This window comes from Pongo abelii, chromosome 4 (genome assembly GCF_028885655.2).
Source record: "Pongo abelii isolate AG06213 chromosome 4, NHGRI_mPonAbe1-v2.0_pri, whole genome shotgun sequence".
Classification (NCBI taxonomy): domain Eukaryota; kingdom Metazoa; phylum Chordata; class Mammalia; order Primates; family Hominidae; genus Pongo; species Pongo abelii.
In genome coordinates, this window is record NC_071989.2 from 70,881,251 (window position 1) to 70,907,469 (window position 26,219).

The 26,219-nt window shown below is 41.5% G+C and overlaps 1 long non-coding RNA gene across 1 annotated transcript; it reads right to left on the reverse strand.

Moving 5' to 3' along the window:
• LOC129059413 (uncharacterized) lies at nt 1–25,530 on the reverse strand. Its single transcript, XR_008525288.1, has 2 exons — nt 25,286–25,530; nt 1–237 (listed from the first exon to the last, which is right to left on the reverse strand). It is a non-coding gene; the product is annotated as an uncharacterized LOC129059413 (long non-coding RNA).
• Nucleotides 25,531–26,219: the final 689 nt, after the last annotated feature.

Consider the following 26,219-nt stretch of genomic DNA (forward strand, 5'->3'; position numbering starts at 1 on the left):
TTCAAAAAGGGAAGTGGTTTATTAAAAGGTTGATATGTTAGGAAAGCCCAAGGCATATTTTGGGCCCTGGCAGAAGTGCAGGTTGGCTGGAGAGTCTGTCCAGTGGAACTCTGAGCAGTGGACTTCTTTTCTTGCCTAAGTATTCATTCACTCATGATATGGGAACTGGACTTGAGTTTCCTTTTGAGCAACCATCCTCCCACTACTTAAGCTCTGAAGTGAAGCATAGTCTGAGGCCTGGGCTGAAAAGAAGAGAAAATATTGGTTTAGAAATGGAGATATGAGGGGAGGAGCCAAGATGGCCGAATAGGAACAGCTCCAGTCTACAGCTCCCAGCATGAGCAAGGCAGAAGATGGGTGATTTCTGCATTTCCATCTGAGGTACCGGGTTCATCTCATTAGGGAGTGCCAGACAGTGGGCGCAGGTCAGTGGGTGCACGCACCGTGCGCGAGCCAAAGAAGGGCGAGGCATTGCCTCAGTCGGGAAGCGCAAGGGGTCAGGGAGTTCCCTTTCCTAGTCAAAGAAAGGGGTGACAGACGGCACCTGGAAAATCCGGTCACTCCCACCCGAATACTGCGCTTTTCTGATGGGCTTAAAAAACGGCGCACCAGGAGATTATAGCCCGCACCTGGCTCAGAGGGTCCTATGCCCACGGAGTCTCGCTGATTGCTAGCACAGCAGTCTGAGATCAAACTGCAAGGCGTCAGCGAGGCTGGGGGAGGGGCGCCCACCATTGCCCAGGCTTGCTTAGGTAAACAAAGCAGCCTGGAAGCCCGAACTGGGTGGAGCCCACCACAGCTCAAGGAGGCCTGCCTGCCTCTGTAGGCTCCACCTCTGGGGGCAGGGCACAGAAAAACAAAAAGACAGCAGTAACCTCTGCAGACTTAAATGTCCCTGTCTGACAGCTTTGAAGAGAGCAGTGGTTCTCCCAGCACACAGCTGGAGATCTGAGAATGGGCAGACTGCCTCCTCAAGTGGGTCCCTGACCCCTGACCCCTGAGCAGCCTAACTGGGAGGCACCCCCCAGCAGGGGCAGACTGACACCTCACACGGCCGGCCAGATACTCCAACAGACCTGCAGCTGAGGGTCCTGTCTGTTAGAAGGAAAACTAACAAACAGAAAGGACATCCACACCAAAAACCCATCTGTACATCACCATCATCAAAGACGAAAAGTAGATAAAACCACAAAGATGGGGAAAAAACAGAGCAGAAAAACTGGAAACTCTAAAAACCACAGCGCCTCTCCTCCTCCAAAGGAACACAGTTCCTCACCAGCAACGGAACAAAGCTGGTTGGAGAATGACTTTGATGAGCTGAGAGAAGAAGGCTTCAGATGACCAAATTACTCTGAGCTACGGGACGATATTCAAACCAAAGGCAAAGAAGTTGAAAACTTTGAAAAAAAATTTAGAAGAATGTATAACTAGAATAACCAATACAGAGAAGTGCTTAAAGGAGCTGATGGAGCTGAAAATCAAGGCTCGAGAACTACGTGAAGAATGCAGAAGCCTCAGGAGCCAATGGGGTCAACTGGAAGAAAGGGTATCAGCGATGGAAGATGAAATGAATGAAATGAAGCGAGAAGGGAAGTTTAGAGAAAAAAGAATAAAAAGAAACGAGCAAAGCCTCCAAGAAATATGGGACTATGTGAAAAGACCAAATCTATGTCTGATTGGTGTACCTGAAAGTGACGGGGAGAATGGAACCAAGTTGGAAAACACTCTGCAGGATATTATCCAGGAGAACTTCCCCAATCTAGCAAGGCAGGCCAACATTCAGATTCAGGAAATACAGAGAACGCCACAAAGATACTCCTCGAGAAGAGCAACTCCAAGACACATAATTGTCAGATTCACCAAAGTTGAAATGAAGGAAAAAATGTTAAGGGCAGCCAGAAAGAAAGGTCAGGTTACCCTCAGAGGGAAGCCCATCAGACTAACAGCGGATCTCTCGGCAGAAACTCTACAAGCCAGAAGAGAGTGGGGGCCAATATTCAACATTCTTAAAGAAAAGAATTTTCAACCCAGAATTTCATATCCAGCCAAACTAAGCTTCATAAGTGAAGGAGAAATAAAATACTTTACAGACAAGCAAACGCTGAGAGATTTTGTCACCACCAGGCCTGCCCTAAAAGAGCTCCTGAAGGAAGCACTAAACATGGAAAGGCAAAACTGGTGCCAGCCACTGCAAAATCATGCCAAAATTTAAAGACCATCGAGACTAGGAAGAGACTGCATCAACTAATGAGCAAAATAACCAGCTAACATCATAATGACAGGATCACATTCACACATAACAATATTTACTTTAAATGTAAATGGACTAAATGCTCCAAGTAAAAGACACAGACTGGCAAATTGGATAAAGAGTCAAGACCCATCAGTGTGCTGTATTCAGGAAACCCATCTCACGTGCAGAGACACACATAGGCTCAAAACAAAAGGATGGAGGAAGATCTACCAAGCAAATGGAAAACAAAAAAAGGCAGGGGTTGCAATCCTAGTCTCTGATAAAACAGACTTTAAACCAACAAAGATCAAAAGAGACAAAGAAGGCCATTACATAATGGTAAAGGGATCAATTCAATAAGAAGAGCTAACTATCCTAAATATATATGCACCCAATACAGGAGCACCCAGATTCATAAAGCAAGTCCTGAGTGACCTACAAAGAGACTTAGACTCCCACACATTAATAATGGGAGACTTTAACACCCCACTGTCAATATTAGACAGATCAACGAGACAGAAAGTCAACAAGGATACCCAGGAATTGAACTCAGCTCTGCACCAAGCGGACCTAATAGACATCTACAGAACTCTCCACCCCAAATCAACAGAATATACACTTTTTCAGCACCACACCACACCTATTCCAAAATTGACCACATACTTGGAAGTAAAGCTCTCCTCAGTAAATGTAAAAGAACAGAAATTATAACAAACTATCTCTCAGATCACAGTGCAATCAAGCTAGAACTCAGGATTAAGAATCTCACTCAAAACTGCTCAACTACATGGAAACTGGACAACCTGCTCCTGAATGACTACTGGGTACATAATGAAATGAAGGCAGAAATAAAGATGTTCTTTGAAACCAACAAGAACCAAGACACAACATACCAGAATCTCTGGGATGCATTCAAAGCAGTGTGTAGAGGGAAATTTATAGCACTAAATGCCCACAAGAGAAAGCAGGAAAGATCCAAAATAGACACCCCAACATCACAATTAAAAGAACTAGAAAAGCAAGAACAAACACATTCAAAAGCTAGCAGAAGGCAAGAAATAACTAAAATCAGAGCAGAACTGAAGGAAATAGAGACACAAAAAACCCTTCAAAAAATTAATGAATCCAGGAGCTGGATTTTTGAAAGGATCAACAAAATTGATAGACCGCTAGCAAGACTAATAAAGAAAAAAAGAGAGAAGAATCAAATAGATGCAATAAAAAATGATAAAGGGGATATCACCACCGATCCCACAGAAATACAAACTACCATCAGAGAATACTACAAACACCTCTACGCAAATAAACTAGAAAATCTAGAAGAAATGGATAAATTCCTCAACACATACACTCTCCCAAAACTAAACCAAGAAGAAATTGAATCTCTGAATAGACCAATAACAGGAGCTGAAATTGTGGCAATAATCAGTAGCTTACCAACCAAAAAGAGTCCAGAACCAGATGGATTCACAGCTGAATTCTACCAGAGGTACAAGGAGGAACTGGTACCATTCCTTCTGAAACTGTTCCAATCAATAGAAAAAGAGGGAATCCTCCCTAACTCATTTTATGAGGCCAGCATCATCCTGACACCAAAGCCTGGCAGAGACACAACCAAAAAAGAGAATTTTAGACCAATATCCTTGATGAACATTGATGCAAAAATCCTCAGTAAATTACTGGCAAACAGAATCCAGCAGCACATCAAAAAGCTTATCCACCATGATCAAGTGGGCTTCATCCCTGGGATGCAAGGCTGGTTCAATATACGCAAGTCAATAAATGTAATCCAGCATATAAACAGAAACAAAGACAAAAACCACATGATTATCTCAATAGATGCAGAAAAGGCCTTTGACAAAATTCAACAACCTTCATGCTAAAAACTCTCAATAAAGTAGGTATTGATGGGATGTATCTCAAAATAATAAGAGCTATCTATGACAAACCCACAGCCAATATCATACTGAATGGGCAAAAACTGGAAGCATTCCCTTTGAAAACTGGCACAAGACAGGGATGCCCTCTCTCACCACTCCTATTCAACATAATGTTGGAAGTTCTGGCCAGGGCAATTAGGCAGGAGAAGGAAATAATGGGTATTCAATTAGGAAAAGAGGAAGTCAAATTGTCCCTGTTTGCAGACGACATGATTGTATATCTAGAAAACCCCATTGTCTCAGCCCAAAATCTCCTTAAGCTGATAAGCAACTTCAGCAAAGTCTCAGGATACAAAATCAATGTACAAAAATCACAAGCATTCTTATACACCAACAACAGAGAAACAGAGAGCCAAATCATGAGTGAACTCCCATTCACAATTGCTTCAAAGAGAATAAAATACCTAGGAATCCAACTTACAAGGGACGTGAAGGACCTCTTCAAGGAGAACTACAAAGCACTGCTCAAGGAAATAAAAGAGGATACAAACAAATGGAAGAACATTCCATGCTCATGGGTAGGAAGAATCAATATTGTGAAAATGGTCATACTGCCCAAGGTAATTTAGAGATTCAATGCCATCCCCATCAAGCTACCAATGACTTTCTTCACAGAATTGGAAAAAACTACTTTTAAGTTCACATGGAACCAAAAAAGAGCCCACATTGCCAAGTCAATCTAAGCCAAAAGAACAAAGCTGGAGGCATCACACTACCTAATTTCAAACTATACTACAAGGCTACAGTCACCAAAACAGCATGGTACTGCTACCAAAACAGAGATATAGATCAATGGAACAGAACAGAGCCCTCAGAAATGATGCCACATATCTACCAATATCTGATCTTTGACAAACCTGAGAAAAACAAGCAATGGGGAAAGGATTCCCTATTTAATAAATGGTGCTGGGAAAACTGGCTAGCCATATGTAGAAAGCTGAAACTGGATCCCTTCCTTACACCTTATACAAAAATCAATTCAAGATGGATTAAAGACTTAAACGTTAGACCTAAAACCATAAAAACCCTAGAAGAAAACCTAGGCATTACCATTCAGGAGATAGGCATGGGCAAGGACTTCATGTCTAAAACACCAAAAGCAATGGCAACAAAAGCCAGAATTGACAAATGGGATCTAATTAAACTAAAGAGCTTCTGCACAGCAAAAGAAACTACCAGCAGAGTGAACAGGCAACCTACAAAATGGGAGAAAATTTTCGCAACCTACTCATCTGACAAAGGGCTAATATCCAGAATCTACAATGAGATCCACCAAATTTACAAGAAAAAAAACAAACAACCCCATCAAAAAGTGGGCAAAAGACATGAACAGACACTTCTCAAAAGAAGACATTTATGCAGCCAAAAAACACATGAAAAAATGCTCACCATCACTGGCCATCAGAGAAATTTTGCAAATCAAAACCACAATGAGATACCATCTCACACCAGTTAGAATGGCGATCATTAAAAAGTCAGGAAACAACAGGTGCTGGAGAGGATGTGGAGAAATAGGAACACTTTTACACTGTTGGTGGGACTGTAAACTAGTTAAACCATTGTGGAAGTCAGTGTGGCGATTCCTCAGGGATCTAGAACTAGAAATACCATTTGACCCAGCCATCCCATTACTGGGTATATACCCAAAGGACTATAAATCATGCTGCTATAAAGACACATGCACACGTATATTTATTGTGGCATTATTCACAATAGCAAAGACTTGGAACCAACCCAAATGTCCAACCATGATAGACTGGATTAAGAAAATGTGGCACATATACACCATGGAATACTATGCAGCCATAAAAAATGATGAGTTCATGTCCTTTGTAGGGACATGGATGGAATTGGAAATCATCATTCTCAGTAAACTATCGCAAGAACCAAAAACCAAACACCGCATATTCTCACTCATAGGTGGGAATTGAACAATGAGAACACATGGACACAGGAAGGGGAACATCACACTCTGGGGACTGTTGTGGGGTGGGGGGACGGGGGAGGGATAGCATTGGGAGATATACCTAATGCTAGATGACGAGTTAGTGGGTGCAGTGCACCAGCATGGCACATGTATACATATGTAACTAACCTGCACATTGCGCACATGTACCCTAAAACCTAAAGTATAATAATAATAAAGAAAGAAAGAAAAAAAAATCAACTCATAACTTAAAAAAAAAAAAGAAATGAACAAGATATCCAAATGTGAACCCATTTTAAAATTCTTTTGGATGGATTGTTTTGAAGCAATAGCCAGATTCTTGGCCATATTCTTCCTCATTGGGACACTTGGTCTCACTTTTACATTGAAAAGGCTTAACTACACATTCTAAGCTTATCACAGATGATAACTTATTCCCACCTAACTGGATCTACAATATACGTCCTCCAACATAAATTCATATCATTAAAAGGATTCCAGAAGATCTGATATATACATATCTAGATATGTATATATCATATATATATATATACAGGTATATACACCTATATATGTATACAGGTGCCCATTTCATGCACACACACATCTTTCCACTCAGCGATGATTATTGTAATTAAAATCTACTGATGGCTTAAAAAAAAAAAAGAAATGGAGATATGAGTCCCCCTATGCCAATAATATACCAAGAGAACTTTGCTGAAACTTTCTGCTGTACATGAACCTGAGGAAATACAGAGTTGAGGTCTGCTGCTGCCACCTTGCCACCATGCAAAGTCTGAGATGCTAACTCAGCAAAAGCAGCTGAGGGCACAGCCTAGAGATAGAGAGAAACTGAGTCCTGATGGCATAATTTGAGTCCCAAATCCAGCCATACCTGCAGCCTTATTCCAGAATAGTCAGAGACGGGACATTACACAAATATGAAACAAAAATTTGAACCAGGTATCTAAAAAAAGTTAGGAGGAAAACAACATATAATTAGAGAAAGGGAGAATCATTGGCTTAGGGTCAAATGCCATAAATATTTTCAGGCTTACAAAGTTTTTCAAAACCCAGTACTAGCCCATCATTCCATTTTTGCCTCCCTGGCATTTCTCTTTCCTCACCATATGCTTTACCCGTTATGGACACCAAATTCCATTTTCTAAATATTCTCTGTGCCTTTGTAACTCTGTGCCTTTGCCAATGCTATTCCATATCTGAAATCACCCTTTCCTTCCTTTTCAATCCGGAAAGCTCTTTCATTATCCCTGAAGGCTCACCTAGGGGAAACTTCTTGCTATATGCTTGTGTAATTGTGTATACACTTTTCTAGCACAGCGTTTACTTCATTGTTTGGTATTGCTTCTGACTATCTCTCCCATTATTCTGTGAATTCCTTGAGGGTAGAGACCAAGTCTAGTATACCTCAAATACCGTTGAAGCATTTAGCACAGTATTTTATTTTATCTACAATAAGAGCTAATAGATGCTTGTAGAATAGATAGTGCATGAATGAATTAGAAATGGCCAGTAACAAATGAAGAGAGGCCCTTGCCAGAGTTCCCTGGCTTTTGCCACAGCTATTCTCAGAAGCTCCCCCATCTTGGTCTACAGATTGCTAGGAATTTCTTATTTGTTCACCATAACTTGTTTCTCCTATCTTTTCCAATATCCCTTTAATTTGGTGTGGCCATGGAACTGTTTTCGTTGCAGTGGGGTGTAGAAGAAGGGATGTGTACCACTTCCAGGTCTGAACTTCAAAACATCCATACTCCATCCTCCACATTTCCCTTTCTGCTGGCTGGGGAATGCCCAGGGTGAACTTGGAAGCCAAGGTTTGAAGGCAGCAGAGCCTCCATCATTCTGAATCTTTAAGTGACTGCTTGAAGTAGAGCCCTCCCCCTACCCTATCAATTGCCAACCAAGAACACCTGCACTGAACTGTTACATGAAGAAGAAAGAAGCTTCCATTGCATAAAATCACTGCAATTTGGGGTTTTATTTATTTATATTTTATAACAACTAACATTGCCCTAACTAGTACAGGACCCAACAGAATTTTCTTAGGTCAAACCAGGTTCTGAGTGTGGTGAATACTATATAGAGGGCAGAGCTATATTCTGGCAAGCCTCCCTGTTGTTTCTGGCCTCCCAGTTTTCAGAAAAAGGTCACTTGTGGTATGAGGCAGCTGGGCAGTTTTGGCATGGTAGGCTGGGGGTGAGAAGATAAGGATCTATTTCTGGTCTGTCTCCCACTGGCTTTGGGTTCCCAGCCAAGGAAAATTACACCACGGATGCTAAAACAACCCACCTAAGGGGAAAATACATAAAAATGAAAACAATTGCCCCAGCAGAAAGGCAGGCGATGATGATTTCTGCCGCAGGAGAGCATAATGAATGCTCTTATGACTCCACTTGTTCAGGCTTCAATAGTCCTAATGCACGATGCCTTCAAATCCTGCAGAAGCTGCTTACTGATTCCAAGCCTGGCCAGCTAAGAGGAACATTTTGACCTTTCTTTGGTGCTGGCAGACTGCAGATGTACCAATCAAAATGTCTCCGTCCTTGTCAGTGTCAACTTCCTAAGCCATAGGATGAATATTGAGTTTACTTAGTTAAAAGACAAACAAATAAAAAATGCCAGAAGGTGCAGCATATTGCTGGAACCCACCAGTCAGTGCTCCCGGAGGCAGACTTTTTGCCTGAAGTGTAATCTGTTTTAAAGCAGGTGTCCCATCACAGCCACATCCTGTGAACTAGCTCCTTGAGTGTTCATTTCCCACTCAGAGGAGGGAGAGCTATTTCTTATCTTCATCTACCAGACTTTTCTGTGTTTGCTTCTATGGGGAAGAAATCACAGCAATTGTTTTCTAGGATCAAAGTTTTCTCAAAGAGTCAGAGATTCTTAATTCCCCCATGCCAAGGATTAAAGATTCTCCCACCCTTCTCATCAGTATCTGCCACCATATTAGTTTCTTTCTGTGTCCCTAGGACTGGTTGTCCTGTCTGACCCTCAGCCACCACTGACATTTAAGTATTTAGTAGGCATCAGAATCACTTGGAGAACATCTTACACATGAGTCTCGTGGGGTTCACTCTTTGGGATTCTGATTCAGCACAAAGATGAGGATCGGGATTCTGCAATTTTAATTGATACTCCAGGTGAATCTGGTGCTGATGGGTGTGAGACCACACATTTAGGAACATCCTTTCCTTATAGCTGTGGGTGATCTTTCTATAACACAAATGGGTTCATAGTATACTCTTCAGAAAATTCTTTAATGGTCTCTCTTGCCACCAGGGTCAGGTCTAAACTCCTTAGATGGAAAATGAGGGCTCATTAGGAACTGGCCCTTAATCATTTCTCCAGTTTCAGTTCTCATCAACTGTCCCCTTGTCTTCTTCACTTCAGTCATTCTGAGTTACTTTCAGGATCTGCTGTACTTCCTTTCACTGCTTTGTGAGTGTTACTCCCTCTCTGCCTGAAACTCTTCTCTCTGCCCTCAGTCTTTATATGGCCAACTTACAGTTAGATGAGACCTCCCTTCTCTTTCAGAAACGTTGTCACTCTTTCCTAAGGAAGGGCCTCTCCTCTATGTGCTTACAGCTCTCTGCCTGCCCCCACAGAGAGCGCTTCTTACCAGGTGTGGTGTCCAACCTTCACCTGTAGGTGGAGTGTCACCCACTAGAGCCAGAGCCCCTTGTGGCAGGAATCATGTACTCATTTTCAGGTCTCCTGGGAGTTGGGTTAAGGGACAGGGCTATGGATGGTGGGCAGAAGTGGACCTGAAGGGCAGCTGCCCAAGCTCCCCCTCCGTAAGAGGAGCCAGACATCACTGGAATCACTTGGGAACAGTTTCTGCTCCCATCAAAATACACAGGAGTCTCAAGGAGATATGATAAAACAGTCATGCTGGTGCAGGCCCAGTGCTGTTGAGTATTTTTGCAATATCATCTTGCTCTTGCAGTCAATGCAAGTTGGAAAACTGAAAAGAAGTGGCCCAGCACTGTTTAGAGGAGCACTAGATTGTTGTTACGCCCGAGATTCTCTTAATTTGGATGCTTCACCCAAACATTCCAACACATTAAAGTACCTGCGTCCTCATTGACCTAAGTGATAGCACTTGGGATGACAGAGCACTAAGGTGGAAGGAACACAGGTCTCGAAAAGACTGGAGAAGAGCTGGCTGCCACCCTCGCTCCTGTCAGGACGGTCACCTAAGAGAGAAAGACCTTTCTCAGTAGGACACTGTGTGGTTGGGTCTGTTACAGAAATTTAGCCTTCACTTTAATAGAAATAGCATCATGCCCCCTATGCAAACTTGTCAGGAAGAAGAGCCTGACTCAGGAATGAGTTCTCCATCTCTTGCCTAAAACATCTCCTGCAAGGAAAGCTCTGCAGAGAAAATAAGCTGGTGAAGCTTAGCCTTACCGTTCCATGCACGCACTTAGTGATCCACACAATTAACCCAAAAAGCCACATTCCCTCTTTCTTACCTCCCCTGAAGAAACAAAACAAATGAAAAACGAATATTAGAAATGTCAAGAGTAGAAGCACTTTCTTCCTTTGAGAATTCAGAATTTGGGTGCCCACCATCAATTAATACCAGGGAAATAACAGGAAATTCTCTGGAGGGGAATGTGAAAAAAGGAGGTACTTGTTTTTCAGTTCTCTGACTAATGAGTCTAGGGAAAGCCAATATCTTTCTTTTGCAGGCAGTTGCTACCTTCTCACAAACACCCCTACTGCATTTACATTCAACAGCTCCTCGCCTCCCAGGAAACAACAGAACCTTGCCTTTTCTGGCTTCTCTAGAGCCTGCAGAGTAGACATCACTGATCCCATTCTCTAAATGGGAAAACAGAGGCTCAGGGGTTGAGTGATTTATTTAAAGTGCAGCATAAGCAAGCAAAGAAGTCAGCAGGAGATAAGAGCTTGCCTAACTCCCCAGTCAATTTTCCTTTCCCCAGATAACACAGCACCGAAATAAACCTTCATCAACACCATATGGTATCAGCAAAGCAGGGGGATGTTGGGCACTTGTATTAAAATGGGCTAGAACGGAAAGATAGTTGGTACGCGTGAGTAGTCAGCGAGCAAACTATCCTTTTGATAATTCTCATCATTTTTAGTTCAGTAAACCAGGATGACATGAGTTTTGAGGGAGGGGGACAACTTTACCAACACCTATCCAGTTCTTATTCTCAACACACGTTATAATAAATCACAATTGTTATGAATGCCTGATAGGCAACAACTTAATTCAGCAGGCTTAGAATTCTGGCTTGTGAAACACTCTTCTTGGCTAACAATCTTGAGGTACCTTTAAAGGACTTTCCTTGAGTTTTGCAATGAAAATACATTGTGTTCTTTTGGAATAAGCTGTTTCAGAATTTTCTTCAGTGCTAGTATGAAACTTAGATTTAGTAAGACTACTTTGCAAACCTGTTAACATATAACGGCCACCAACTAATCCAATAAACAGTCTCCTGCACACGCAATGCATCCCACTAGGCTGCCATAAGGGGCAAATACAATTTGTCTATAGAATTAGTTTTCGCAGTTAGAGTCCCTGCTTTGGGTGTGTGATATCCTGTGAACTACAAGCAGATTTAGTGTCCCTAAACAGATGGGCTTTCCCTTTATGGGCCACTTTTAAGTTTTCCAAGCAAACCGCAGCTGCGCTAATGTCCCTTTGTGTAAAGGATTGTATGTTGAACCACTTCCCTTTACCTGATGTGTATTCCGAGTTTTGAGCCAGGAACAACTGGAATATGACATCTACAGAAAAAGAAGATTTCTTTCTTCATGCTTTTTAGGACTGGCTGCTATAGGCAGGAAAAGCTTCTCTGAATATCAGTGAGTATATCATTAGTTGCAAACAACAAACCGACCTAATCTAATTGAAGCAGGAAAGGCAGTTTGGTAAAGAATTTTTGGTGGCTCAAGGAATTTCTAGGAAGCCATAGAATCAAGCTAGGAGGGTCTAAAGATAGAAACTGTGCCCCAGCTGCACTGCCGGACTACTGCATGGGGCAGATACCATTGCCTCCCTGCCTGCTTGTCCTGGGATACCATGGCCAGGACCTCTGACCACGCTGCCCCTGAGCTGCATGCCTGTCTGCCACCTGAAGAGAATGTACTCGTCATGGCATCACCTTCTTCGTGACCTTCTCTTTCAAAAGGAAACCTCATGGTGCACATCTGGCCCCATGGCTCGACTCTAGCTGTGCTGGAGGCTGAAAAGCAAGTGTCTAACCTCTACCTTGAGAAGGTAGAGAAGGAAGATCTCTCAAACATTGGAATGATGTTCAAAGGGTAAATAGTGATCCATAACATAAAACACACCCACACATTTATCTTTTGGTTGTGCAACAGCCCTAAAAACCTTCTTCTGTACTGAAATTCTCAACAATTACAATCACAAGAAAAAAATGCTTCTGCCTAACATCATGCAATTATTTCTTGTACCAATGAAAATGTGCACGCTCTCTCCTCAAAGGAGTGGCAAGATAAAACTTCCTCAGTTTTTTATCCCAGGGGATGTCCACCTTCTCCAGTTCAGCCACAATGCCGTCTTGATGTTCTGTGATCCAGGCACTAAAATGCAGTTATTTACCACCCTGTTCCTCCCCATATATCCTATACAACTGTAAAGGAAGCAAAATGGAGGAAAAAGAGAAGAATAGTCTGTATATAGACACAGCAAGGAAGAAAAATGTTTATGCTATTGTTTCTGCAAGTGATCATGTGGATATGGGTGTTTTTTATGGCATCCTTTCTCCACAACTATGCTAATATGGTTTAGCTCTGTGTCCCCGCCCAAATCTCATGTTGAATAGTAATTCCCAATACTGAGAGAGGGAGCTGGTGGGAGGTGATTGGATCATGGGGACAGATTTCCCCCATGCTGTTCTCATGATACAGAGCTCTCACTCTAGTGACAGAGTTCTCAGGAGATCTGATGGTTTAAAAGTGTGTGGCACGTCCCCCTTCACTCTTTCTTCTGCCGCCATGTGAAGACATGCTTGCTTCCCCTTTGCCCTTCTGACATGATTTTAAGTTTCCTGAGTCCTCCCAGCCATGCTTCCTGTACAGCCTATGGAACTGTGAGTCAATTAAATCCCTTTTCTTCATAAATTACCCAGTCTCAGGTAGCTCTTTATAGCAGTGTGAGAATGGACTAATACACATGCTGATGTGGTTTGGCTTTGTGTCCCCACCAAAATCTCATTTCCAATTGTAATCCCCACATGTTGAGGGAGGGACCTGTAATCCCCACGTGTCAAAGGAGGGAAGTGATTGGATTATGGGGGCACTTTCCACCATGCTGTTCTCATATGATAGTGAGTTCTCATGAGATCTGGTGGTTTCATAAACTGTAGTTTTTCCTGCATGGACACTTCTCTCTCCTGCCACCACGTGAAAAAGGTTCTTGCTTCCCCTTTGCCTTCCACTGTGATTGTAAGTTTCCTGAGGTCTCCCCAGCCTTGTGGAACTGTGAGTCAATTAAACCTCTTTCCTTTATAAATTACCCAGTCTCAAGTAGTTCTTTATAGCAGTGTGAGAATGGACTAATACACATGCTGTGCTCTTTTTGCCTTTGCAACCAGCATGTCAGCAGGCTAGGATTCTTTACCTGATGAGGTGACTCTTACAATCTTTATTTATGGAGGATAATATCTCTTTGTGATCCTTCCTGTATGTGGTTGCTGTAGTCTTCCACCGAGCTTTACCACTGGACATGGCAATACACAAAGGTGTCCAGAAGGATCTCCCAGGTTCCAGAAATACTCCTTGTATAAAATGATATAAATTACCCTATTTTGTTTTGTTAATCAGAATCAATTGCCCCAGTCAACACTGATAACTCCTTTACTGCTTAATTTTCCAGTGGCAGGAAGAATTCAAAATAGCCTCTTCTTGACAAGAAGAAGTCTTATTTTCTAATTCAATGGAAACATTCTGCGTTCCTAGTGAAACCATTCTTCCCCTGGGCACTAAGATCTTTAAGTTGGCAGAACTGAGAATTACAGGGATCAAAAGCAAAATATTGGAATAGGGCCATTAGATGTAGTATTGAGAAGTACCCCTCCTGCTTTCACCCTTTGGTTCTGAATTCCATGCACTTTGATTATAGAAAAGCAAATAGTAGCATAAATTTTGCATGGTTCAGAGAAATGTACATCTTACACACAACACCAAACTCATAAGGTGTTGTCTTCCAGCTGGCATAACAACTACTGAGGTTTCAATAAATATTTTCACCATTCTGCAAGTCTACTTCCTTCTTGGTAATAGACTAGGACCAATAAGAATATTCAGAATCTTCCAAATCACTGAAAGCTTCTTATATGTCCTCAGTTTAAATTCTCAAGGTCCCTTTCTTTTATATTAAAGCCCTAACTCTGACATAACAGACTTGATAAGGCTATAATTTCCACTGACATTGTAATTTGGCAACTCCATCAGGATGAAACTCAGGCTTTAGCTACGTACCTGAAAGGGATGGTTTAGCATAGCACTAGGTGGTCCCTCTATCCCTGACCATGCCCTAAGCGGGGAATTCAAACTCTCCAGTGCAGTCAGAAGTAACCCTTGAATTATTCATGTCATTCATATTGTTTAAATTCCTCATGCCACTGTATATCCCAAGACTCACTTTCATAGGTAACCACAGGAGAATATTAAAAATACTCTACTACTATTCATTCTTTCCTACTAGGTGGGGTTTTCACTGCCTTCTTACCTAGAAAACCAATACTAGAGGCCCATTTATTTGTGTTTGGGGCCTGAAACCACTCTTGAGATCAATTTCTGTATTGGTCAAGGGGTTCTTAGTTGTAAACAACACAGCCCACTTTAATATAAGGAGATTTGTAATATGTTAAACCTTAAGCAGTACACAGAGAGCCAGAAGATTAGACAGAGAACCAGCGGAACTAGAAACAATATCTAGATGATACCACAAGCCTTCTCCAGTGGAGACTCTCCTGTTCCTGCTGCTGGTTCAGTATTATAGCTTGCTTGGTTGATACGGGCACAGGACACCCGTACTGGAACCTTTAACACCCTTCTTCTGAAAGATGACCACTTCTCCATCACTCTCTCCAATGTAGAATCTATTCAAGATTTCTTTCTTCACATCACCTTTTCTAAACTTAAATCTCACAAACGTATGTTTGATTCTAGGTCCTGGTCATATAACTGTGCCCTAGATTGCAGGGAAAGTTCAGAAACACAATTTCCAGCTTCTGTTTAGGAAATGGCAGAAGTCACAGGTGGACAATTGCAGTAGTATATGAAAGATGTTCAAAGCATGAATAATGTCCACTTCATATGTGGCTATCTCCCACTTTTCATTAGAGTGAAATTGTTTAATTTTGAGTAATCTATTATATCAACCTGCCAGCACATGTGAAATCATGAACAGAATCAGAGAAAGGCAAGACTTCCAGAGAGTATCTGATTGAACCCCCATCCCCATACCTGGAAAGCAGAGAAATATTTATTCCCATTGCACATGTGAAGCGAGTGAGTCCTAAGGAAGCCAAGTGCCCAAGACTCTAATAAACAAGTTCCCACTGCAGTGTTATCTCACTTTGACTAGGATCTTCGACATCCTTGAGTGAAAGATCATGGTATCCCAATCTTGGAAATGGAGAATAATCTTGCTTATAATCTTTTAAAGTCCGGTCATATGTCCATGCGTAAGAGAAGAATGAAAGAGTGAATAGAGACAATGGGATGCTCCAGGACTTCCTGTAGTTTTCTAAGGGAGCCATGGGAATTTTATACAAAGATGTAAGAAAACAACTCAAGTGAGCACCTTTTGCCCTGTGCTCAGCATCCATTCCCCTCTGTTTTGTAATGGTGTTTCTCTGTCACTGGGGGAATTCTCCTCACATCAGTCATGTGGTTGGTGGGACTATCTGTCCCTCCCTGCCTACAGCCATGGGTGAGTACACAACAAGGCACTGACCGACCAGCACATTCCATCTTCCTGCTCTGGTGATGGTCACACAACCTGTCAATGCATTAAATCATGGTCTTCGGTTGGGACATTGGGTTGAGAAACTCCTGTGCTTGAAGCAGTGGGATGTATCATGGAACAGAGAGAGCTTTCTGAGAATAAAATCAACATAGAGAAAGTCAGAGCTGGGAGCCAGTGAGAGTCTGAGTGCTGATATGTTCAAGCCCCTCTGTCTAGTCTATCCCACCCCAGGAATGAGTTTTAGCTGCTTCAGCCACTAAATTTATTAGGTTTATTGGTCATTATTTTTGGCTTTAATTACCTTTTGTTAAGTGTCTGACACCTGCAATGGAGGGAGTCTTACCTGAAATACCTAAGCAGACTTCAGCATCATGTGTGGCTTCCGTGGTGACCTTTGGTGAGTCGTTCAGCCTCTGAGATGGAGACACGGAAGACGGAGGGCCTAGAGGTCACTGAGTCTAATTCCCTGCACTTGCTATTTCCAGTTCTTCCATGAAAACAAGCGTGAAGTAAATCATTCCCACTCCCATCTGTATCAACTTGGTTTACATTCTACACAAAAAGCTGACAGGCCACTTTATTGAAGTAAAGAAATGAAGTCACCCTGGTGTGTGAATTGTTTTGAAGAAAACTCCCTTAAATCCTTGGAATTTCTATTTCAGAAGAAGAAAAAGCTACATAAATTAGTGCATTTTCCAAAAAATAAAAACTTCCTTTTATTACCAATATGGTAGAGTCTCCTATTACAGAATTCCTTGAACATCTCAGAAAAAAATTATGTACAAAACTCAATGTTTACCTTGTCTACAACATACATATCTTGTCACATCACAGATCGTCTTGGCACACGAGGTTATTTCTAGCCTGGGAGGGGAAATATCTCTAGCAGAATGCCAAGGAATGTGGTACAGCTGGATGAAAGAAGCCCAGCAAGAGGAGAATGTGCATCAATGTGTCCGTCTATATAGAATTCCAGAAAATGCGTGCTAACCTACAGGGGCAGAAAACAGAGCAGTAGTCACTGGGGACAGGGTGGAGGGAAGAAAGAATTGCAAATGGACACAAGAAAACTTTTAGAGGTAATAGAAATGTTTGGTATCTTGATTTCACAAGTGTTTATATCTGTATGTATGTACAAGTATATGTCCAAACACATCAAGTTGTACATTTTAAATATGTAAAGCATATTGCATAGAAAATCTACCTTAAGAGGGTAGTAAAAAGAAAAGAGTGTAGTACCAAACTGGGTAAATGAAGCATGAAATGAAAGACAAACTGAGCAGTGAGGTATATAGGAATTTAGAGGAAGCCTTCACCATCCTGAGTAAGTCCCTTACACCTAGAGAAGCTTTTCACAAAGTTAGATAATGATCCTTAGCATTTTCTTAAAAGACCTGTACGCTAAGTTTCTCCTCCACCTGTGTGTAGTGGTACCTGCAATTCCCACCAGTATTGTCACTCCTTCAGGGCCCCTGGAGACAGGGGCATTTAAACAGAGTGTCTGCATCATGTTGCATAATTAGCTAATGCCTTCCTTGATTTAAACTGGTGGCTCCCATCCTTCCCCCTATAAACTTTACACACCAGAGAGAATCTGTGACTTTAAGATTCAGAGGTAGTTCATATTTCTTTAAAGCAAGGAGTCTTGCATGTCAGGATAATTACCAAAACTCCCAAGTAGATCTTAAACCTCAGGCTGCACATACTGTCTGCCCAGACTCTCTATTCCCAATGTCCATCTTTCACTGCTCAGATAGAAATGAAGATGGACCATCATGGCTGTGACCACTGCTTTTGACACTGGCATTGTGTTGCCTAGAATCATGGAGCTGGCTTCTCTTTTTAGTTGTTTCTTGCCTATATAACCCCTTCCCCAAGCCACACACACACACACACACACACACACACACACACACACACACAATGATAAACAAAACAAAAAAACTCCACCATACCCCCACTCCCCCTTATTCTACTTTGATTTTTTTTGGCTACAAAATTAGTAAGCCACTCAAATAATGCTTATGATCTTCTGTATAAATCGTTAGAAATTCTACTCTCCATGCTGACCTTGGACTGCAAAACACTAAGGCGACTAACACTGCAGAATGATCTCCTTGGATCTATAGCCGTTTAGCTGAGAGTTTGGCCTGTGGGAACAAAATATAGGACCAGTAAATTTAGACTGTAGGAAGAACATTCTAGGAGGATAAAATCAGGACCAAGGGGAGTGCCAGGTCCTGCCAGGGGTGCTAGAGATGGGAGGATGGGGTGTTGGGAGGACACGAGGGGACACTGCCCACCTTCCCGAGATTCCTCCCCTGTTCTCTATCTCAGTGGTTCTGAAGTGTGGCAAGCAGTCCAGACCCCCCGTCTGGGCAGAATATCCTCCTGGGAGTCTAGAATTTACATGTCTTGTTTCCACACAGAGGAAGCAATTCAGATTTAAGTTAAGCTTTTAACTTAACTGTACACCGATCTGTGCATCTTGAGGGGGGACAAAGTGGAGCTTTCGCTTTGCTCTTTTTATCTGTACCCTCACACATCCACACACACAAGCCTTATTTGTGAAGATCTCTTTGAAATGTATTCACTGAAGATAATTATAGAGGTCTAACACTTCTGCTCTTCAATTAATGCTATAAAATTAATGGTCCTTCATTTTTACATCCTATGCAAATGATGGTGTCATCTCCAACTGTAAACCTCTCTACTCACACACTGAATATGATTAGTGTCCCTTTAAGCAGAATTCGAGCATGTGACCTTCTGGGGTATGTCAGGAGTGAAACCTCTGCATGCTATTTCCAAGGTTTCATTATAAAACATTCTTAAAAAAGCAGAATTTCAGAGATGACATCAAAACACGTTTTGGTAACTGATCTTTTGGGGTCGTGGCCTTAGGAGAGAGCAGGCAGGAGGCGGGGCACAGTTTATAAATCTACTATTCTCACCTGAGAATTACCAGGCTTCACAATAAACACATTTCCAAACAAAGAACAGATAGATTCATGTAATATAATGAGGCAGGTATAGTGGAAATGCGGTAGCATTCAAATATTGTACCCATTAGAATACCCTTTTGCAAACAGACCCAGGGGAATGCTTGGTCAGAGAGTAGATGTATTTTCTTTACAAAAAGTTCTGAAAACTAACCAAAATGGCTGACTCAGTGGTTCAGAAAGGAAAAATTAAGATGTTATGATTATTTTACTTCAAGGACTGCACATCAGGGGTTTGTGACCCTGTGGCTTCTGATGAGAATGTTGGCATCTTGCAGGAATCATTGTGTGCAAGTATCTGTTCCAGGAGGTGTATTTCTACACTTTAGGCACTTGGCTGAGTTGGAATATTGCATAGCTTGAGTGCACCCACACTCAGAGTCAATATCTTCACTCATTTGGAGAGCTTTTGTCAAATAATAGAATACCATCTGGTATTTGAGTCGTAGGGAGGGGTGTACAAGTTTAAGAGGACTGGAGGCTAAGGAAAGTGATAGAGGGACATGAAGAAAAATAAAACGAAAACAACAACAAAAAACCCTGATCATCTCTTCTCAAGTGGGGAAAAAAAGAATTGTAAGCAGATTCAAGATATCAGGTTGGAATTGGGTCCTAGGTTGATGGATTCTGCAGTCTCTGGCAGCCTGGATTGCTTGGATTGATGGACATACTCCTGAAGCCAAGTTCAAAGAGAGTGTGCCTATTTATCCTTTGTGATCTGCTGAATTGGATGAAACAAAAATATTCAGGGATTTTTTTTCTCTGTGGCAAGGGAGAATTCCTTGGCTGCAGGAATACTGTCTGTGAGTTGAGGAAACTTGGGTGTCAGGAAGAGGCAGGTTTAAATAGTCTGACTTTAGCCATAGGTTTGCCTTGTGGGCGATAAGATTTGCATATGGGAAAATTGCTAAGCTTTTGCACCCAGGTAGTGTTGTATTTCAACAAAATTTAAGAGTCTTCTAGTGTGGGTGGCATCACTTTTCACAACCCTGTTGCTGTTTTCTGGGCAGCTGTGGCTGCACCAGATAAGTAGCATTCCTGGTCCCTGCTCTATTACATGAAGGAATTCGGGGAGATGCCCCCAGCACACTCTCCTGGATGTGTAGGATGAATATGGGGGCTGGAGCAGAAATAGGTGCTGACTGTTACATACTTAAAATGAGGTAGAGAAAATTGCATTAACCAGAATTCCTCTGAAAGAGAGCCCTGAATATATTTGGATAAAGAAATACTTCAGCAAGTCATTTGGGGTGGAGGGTGAGACCCAAGAGCATATTCAAGTTTAAAAAGTGATTATTAAACTGCTCTGCATGAGCTAAGGAGAGGAATTTGTCACACTCATAAAAGGGAGAGGAAAGAAAAGAGAGTGAGGGGAAGTGGAGGTGGGAGGCGGCAAGAGAGAGACCAGCAAGAGGTAAAATCGTGTACTCTGTGTGAGGTGAGCCACTCTACATGGTCCTGCCCTCCCATTCTTAAATAAAGTGACAAAACTCACAAAATGCTGGGTGTGAATGGAGGTTTGTGGAACCCCCTGAAGGAGCTAAGGTTTGTGTCTGGCTGCTGTAGATGAAATAGAGGTAGCATACATGATTGCAAGCATCAGAGAGGAGGACCCCATAGGGATACTGGCCCTGGACAGTTGCAGAAACCACAGCAAGAACTTTGGACATTAATGGGTGGTGGAATTGGCTGTGAATCAAGTTTATCTTGTTATCCCAAAGGTCGGGGTGGGAGGCAGCTGAATTCCAGGTTATATGTGGATAACCTTGAAGCAACCAGAATATCTAAAGATGTCTGCTGCTTCTGTGTTTTCCATGAGAAATGTTATCTAAAGTATAATGAAATCTTATAGAATCGAATATAATGACTACTTATAGAAACCAAGATGTTATTTAAACAGAAAGCAAGTATAATTTCCTGTTTAGTGAGGCTGACCACCATCCAGGTAAACAGACAGCATCCAAGGCATTATGGGAGAAGCAATCCCATCCAGGCCCACTCCATCAGATGGAGAGTTTGTTTCTGGTATTTAGGGCAATTTCCAAGTAAAAGTAAATAACCCTATAGGATGTTGTAAATGATGCAGTCTCTGCAATGAAACAATGTTTTTTCCCCAAAATAAATAGTCTACTAACAACTAAATGTAATAATAATCTTGTTTGGATCTTGTTTCACATTATCAACTATATACATACATATATATATATTTTTTTTTTTTGAGAGGAGGGAAATTGGAATTGGGAATAAAACAAGCAAGAAATTGTTGTCAACTTTGATAGGCATGATGATGGCATCATGGTTATGTAAGAGAGTGTTTATAGTTTAAAAGATACATACTTAAATACCTTTATTTAAGAGATGCAGGGTAAGATGACACAATACCCAAGATTGGCTTTAAAACACTTCAGCAAGAGAGAGAGGAAAAGAAAAAGAGAGAGAAAATGGATTCAGCAAGAGGATCAAAGCCACGACAATTGTTGAATCTGGTGGATGAACATAAGGGGGTTTACTGTACCATTCTGTCTACTTTGTGCACATCTGGAATTTTCACTAACAAATTTAAAAAACAGCTCAAACAAAATAAAATTGGGCCCTCACAGTTTTCAGTGCCTTGAATATCCCAAGGGAGCTAACTTTCACCTCCTTTTACTCTTCCTTATATCTAAGGCTTAGGAGATGGTCAACATCTGTGTACCACAGATACATCACCTGTTTTCAAGTTAAAAAAAAAAAAATTTGGAAGGTGTTATGGGATGAACTGTGTCCCTCCAAAATCCATATGTTGCAGTCTCAACCCCCAGCACCTCAGAATGTGACTATATTCGGAGATACTGTCTTTAAAGAGGTAATTAAGATAAAATGAGGTCACATGGCTGGAGGCTAATTCATGTGACTGTATTTGAATACAGGGTCTTCAGAAAGGTGATTAAGTTAAACCGAGGCTATTAAGATGGGACCTAATCCAATACTTAAACCGAGGCTATTAAGATGGGCCCTAATCCAATATGACTGGTGTCCTTTTAAGGAGGAGAGATGCCAGGGCACACGTACACAGAGGGATGACTGTATGAAGAGGGAGCAAGAGGATGGCCATCTGCCAGCCAAAGAAAGAGGCCTCAGAGGAAACAAAACCAACCCTGCCGGCGCCTTGGTCTTGGACTTCCAGCCTCCAGAACTGTGAAAAAATACATTCCTGTTGGTTAAGCCACCAGTCTATGGTATTTTTTTATGGCAGCCCTTGTGAACTAGTTCTGAAGGGAATTGAACTGATAACGGATTTGCCTCAGTGGAGCTGCCTGAATGAATTCCAGGCTATTCTCTCTTCTCCCAAAAAGCAACTCACTCCCCAGTAGGATTCCATTTTCTTTTCTCCCTTCCTTTCTTTGCTCCTGCTACAATCTCCTTCACATTGCCCGCATTCTGGTTCTGGTGCTGTTACATCTGCCAAAATACCAGGAAAAACACCACCTCCTGATTCGAGCTTTTGAAACTTCTGAGCCTACTCTGGTTTTTCAGTCCACATCCTGATCTTTCCTTGTCTTCTTTGGACACAAATAATAAACCCTTGAAAAGGATAAAAAATTTTAGAGAAACATTGTCCTAATACTTAAAGTATTTATTATATCTTAAAGGAAGGCTCTTATTTCTGGTTCAGAGATTCAATGTGGCAGTTATAATTATGTTCTGGATACAACATTGTTAAAAATTTGGATTTTCAAGCTAAAAATGATTTTTAAGTATATAATTACCTATTAATTCCCCTGAAATTGTGATTTGCCATTTTTTTTGGTCATAACTCATCTGAAAAAAAACTATTTTTAAAGAGAAACTCTGAACTAACACATGGGTGCCTGGGTCTTGGCATCGCTAACTCTGTAACACATGGCGATTTCAGCAGGAACAATAAACTGAAGTCATAACAATGGATAATATTTTGATATAATGGAAAATGATCATTAACTTTTCTCAACAGGAAGGAAATGAATTTTCCTCACTGTACACGAGAAAAGCAGCTATAAGAAACTTTCAAAGGTTGTTCTACCCAAACAGAATGGGTTTAAGAACCGTCATAACAATAGCCTTATAGCATCTGGTGTCAGCAAACTAAACAAATGGTGCTTCTGAGGAAAGAATGTGGCTCAGTGTCTCTCAGAAATATATGTAAATGAACTTGAAATTTTAGAGGATGATTAATCCTACCCAGTAAAGTACCTTTCCCACGGGTCTTTCTCAGATCTCAGGTAAATCATTCTTTTTATCACATTTGTCCACCCCACCCACTCAAAGTGAATATCCTATTAAACCTCCATAAACCTGTTTCAAATTAAAATGGTGCATGGTAATATTAAAGTGTGCATTTATCAAACATTCTGTGTAAGTCATAAGAAATTCAAAATATTTTTATAAGACACCTGTGACTGTGGTATAAGTTGCTTTTTAGAAGTAATGAATCTTCAAAATTCTCTTTGATACAATTTTGATTTTGTCCTGGTACTTCCTGCCACTGTCCTTCATTGATTCTTTCCTTGGCCCACTTCTGGTCATCTCTATTTCTTTTTCATTTTTCTGTCTTTATATTCCTCAGCTTCACCAATACAAACAACTGTCTAGAATTGATACATCCCAGGATTCTCATCCAAACATTTACATCCAAGTCAAACCAAAAGAGAACAGAGACCAGATTCATTAATTCAGGGATCCATCATCAGTTAAGTAACTAAAAAGAAACCAGACCAATTTTTAACCCATTGGGACAAAGTGAGCAGTTTCTTTGATTTTTCTTTTTTTCAGTTCAGCGTATTTGGAGATCATGGACACGCAGCCACACTGTTCTGAGGGTCACCACATAGACCTCACGCTGTTTGTTTTATGGGTCTATAAGCTGGTGCATATTTCACGGTCATTCACTACTATAGAAATAGAAATATGCTACCTGTGCTCCTCCCCCACCATTGTACAAGAGCCTGATTACCTGATGTGGATCAAATCACCACCCACTCCCAACATAACTACTGCAAGTGCTGTAGTCTCATGTGGCTGAGCATAAGCCCCTGAGCCGGTGTATGCTCCTTTCCTGAACTGTCAGCCCCCTACAGTGGTTATTATTACAACAGCCCTTGCTGAACCTTGTTTGTAGCTGGCAGGACTGTCTGCAACTTGCATCATTAATAAAAACTTCTTCACACCTCTACAGGTTGTCATCACAGATCAACATTTTCCCATCTACTTTACTCTTCTCCCCTCGGAAAGAAATTTCTTCTGGACACACTCGTACTCTAAGTCCTTGTGAAGCTTTGGCAAACTCTGCAATGGGCCCCCACCTTTCCTCTCCCCAGCCCTTTCCCTCCTGGGGCAGAAAGGACAGAGAAAGCAGGAGGTGGACTCCCCCAGCCACATTCCTGCACTCCTGCCAGCCTGGCTGGTGGTAGCGGTGCTTGGCTTCCCTCCAGCCTAGGGTACTCACTGCCTGGCAATAGAGCAATTTTTGAGGGGCACAGGGTTTTGTGACCAAGAGACAAAAACAAAATTAATCACAACCTTACAAATGGCAAAAAAGACAAACTGACAGAAATAAACAAACAAATAAAACCCTGGGTTTTTAAAAATGGAAGTCTGGCTTCAGTCTTGAACATTAGGATTCTGATGAATTATGTATGAAATGACATAGTTCATGGAATAGATTTAATATGCCATATTCTTCTTTCCCCTTACCCACCACTTCCCCTCCCCCATTCCAACAAGACCTTGGGCTTTATGATGAAAGGTGAAATTGGGTTGGAGTTGGAGGGAACTGAGAAAGAACAGAGAAGCCAATTAAAATCAAAATAAAAATGTCTTCTTATCCTTTCCTCCTCACTTCACTTGACAGTTATCTCACACATATGAAATAGGACTTCGCTTGACCCTTCTCTAACTAACAAGGCCATCATGAGACACCAAAACTTATTTTTTTCTCTATTTGAAGCCTTAATTTTTTTCATTAGTATATTAAATACAGAGAGGTCCTGAGATACAGAAAATGCCAGAAAGCAGGCTGAGCAGCCGATGGGTCATGAAGTAAAGGGAGGGACTGAAATAATTAACTCCAAGAAGACAGAGACCATGTTCTTGAAATAATCAGTAAAAGGGACCGTCTCCCAAGCCCAGTGTAGATACTTAGTAATAAGAACAGCAAGAAGGACAAACCTAACATGTTGGCTGGTGATGTTCATTCATGCCTCACTTCCGTTCGCAGAACTCCCTGGCAGGCATCCACAGTACCATATGCTTTGGGGAAGTGGGAATGCTGATTGTTGTCGTTATGGGGAATTGAGTCTCATTGCTTCATGAGATTCCGGGTGGCAGAAATGTTCTGAGAAAGAACGTGTCCCAGTAGGTGTGCCATGGGAACCCTAGCACAGGATAGAACTTCATAGAGGACCTCCTCTAAATTCTCAATTATAAAGGTGAGGAAATGGAGGTCCAGAGAGGCAAAAATGGAGGTTCAGGGAGCTTGCCCAGCAGTCGAAATAACAATGTCGAGCTTAGCAGGAGTGATGGAATTAGGATCTGGAACTCCCGATTCTCACACTCTTTAGGCTGACTCACCACTTTCAAGCTTCAGGCTCCAGGCTCCATACTGTGGCTTTTTTTATTTTTTAAATATATTTTAGGGTTACAAGTGCAGGTTTCTTTGATGCATATATTGTGTCATGAAGTCTGGCCTTTTAGTGTATTCATCTCCTGAATAGTGAAGATTGTATCCAATAGGTCATTTTTCAACCCTCACCCCCCTCCTACCGCCCCACCTCTTGGAGTCTCCAATGTCTATTATTCCACTCTGCATATCCATGTATACTTATCGTTTAGCTCCCACTTATAAGTGAGAACATGCAGTATTTGGCTTTCTGTTTCTGTGTTATTTCCTTGAAGATAATGGCTTCAGTTCCATCCATGTTGCTGCGGAAGACATAATTTCATTCTTTGTTTTTAATGGCTGAGTAGTATTCCATGATGTATATATACCACACGTTCTTTATCCAGTCTTCTATTGATGGACATTTAGGTTGATTCCATACCTTTGCTATTGTAAATAAAACTGCAATAAATATGCGAGTGCAGGTATCTTTTTGATATAATG